Genomic DNA, 1,653 nt, shown 5'->3' with positions numbered 1-1,653 from the left:
TGAGTGGCATTTTGAAGAGGAGCTACAGCCAAGAGAGACACTTTGAAGAAAGCACAGTAGCTGCAGAAGAGAGACAGTTTGAAGACGGCTGTTGAAAGCAGACTCTTGCTCCAGAGAAGCTAAGAGAGGACAAATACCCCAAGTGCAACTAAGAGTGACATTTTTGAGGAAGTGAAGCCTAGAGAGGAACATCCTGGGAAAAAGCCATTTTGAAACCAGAACTTTGGCGCAGATGCCAGCCACATGCCTTCCCAGCTAACAGAGGTTTTCCGGACACCACTGGCCATCCTCCAGTGAAGGTACCCAATGGCTGGTGTGCTACCCTGGACACTTTCTGGCCTTGAGACTGTAACTGTGTAACCAAATAAACCCCCTTTTATAAAAGCCAATCCATCTCTGGTGTTTTGCATTCCGGCAGCATTAGCAAACTAGAACACATATCTTAGCTTCTCTCAAAAATGTCTCTCTCAGCTTCTTTCATAGCTTCTCTGGGGCAAAGTCTGGGCTTCATCTCTTAGCTTAGCATCTCAAAATGTCTTTCTGTCTGCATCTCCAAGCGACTGGGTCTGTGTAAGCTCTGAGCTCTCTTAAGGACTCCAGTAAACTAATTGAGACCTATGAATGTGTGGGGTTACATCTCCATGGAAACAACCTAATCAAAACATCCCAGCCACAGTAGGTCTGCCCCCACAAAAGTGGGTTAAAAGAACATAGTCCTTTATGGGGAACATAACAGATTCAAACCAGCACAATATTGAAATAATACAATGCATATTCTCAGACCACAATGAAATGAAGCTGAGAAATCAATAACAGAGGGATAGAGACTTTCATAGGAGCTGGAGCTGGGAAAATGAGGTAGTGTCTCAGCAATGGAGTTAGGCAAGCTGTTCTACAAGTCCAGGTACATTGAGATGGCATCTGGGAACAAAGTTAGTCAACAGTCAGTGCTATGTAGAAGCTAGAACATTGTTCTCAATGGCAAGACCATTGTGATGAATGACTGTATTATCCAAGGGAACCTGGCAAATGTAAGAATTGGACACTATTGTGTTGTGAAAAGTTGTAGTATCATAAGGCCACTGTTCAAGAAATTCTGCAAAGGCATTGCATTCTTTCCTTTACATACTGGAGACCATGCCTTTATTGAGGAAGATTGGTCAATGCAGCTCTTATGTTCACATTGGCACGAACTGTCTGATTGGGTGCTGGTGTCTGCTGAAGGACTGCTGCAAAATTCTTGACAACATGGTATTATCCCCCAGAAACTGTGGTCTCAGGCTGCCCAGGATGCTTCTTACTGGGGCTCTCAGAGTGTACCCAGGAGCTGATGATTGACATCACCAAGAGCTACTACCAGAAGTTTTTGCCCGTGACACAGGTCCAGTGTCTCTGCCTCATGTCTTGAATTAACTTGAGATTTTAGATGAACTTGGAGGACAAGGTAAGTCACAGTCATCATCCACAAAGAGCTCTTGGGTTTTTTGATATCTTCCACCCTCCTTTATTTTTAAATTCTTTTGAATTTCTCAATCTTTCAAGGCTCTAAGCTCGTAAGAATTTAGTAAACAGAATATCTGGTGGAGTTGTCTCCAAATGCTCTGCTTACACCTTATCTATTAACCATCACTTCATACATTATTTTCTGAAGAC

General features: G+C 43.1%; 1 pseudogene; it reads left to right on the top strand.

The window, feature by feature from the left end:
* Positions 1-872: 872 nt before the first annotated feature.
* Positions 873-1,408, top strand: LOC119508436 (annotated as a pseudogene).
* The last annotated feature ends 245 nt before the right edge of the window (positions 1,409-1,653 follow it).

This window comes from Choloepus didactylus, chromosome 13 (assembly GCF_015220235.1).
Source record: "Choloepus didactylus isolate mChoDid1 chromosome 13, mChoDid1.pri, whole genome shotgun sequence".
Taxonomy (NCBI): domain Eukaryota; kingdom Metazoa; phylum Chordata; class Mammalia; order Pilosa; family Megalonychidae; genus Choloepus; species Choloepus didactylus.
This window is presented reverse-complemented; position numbering and strand designations above follow the sequence as displayed.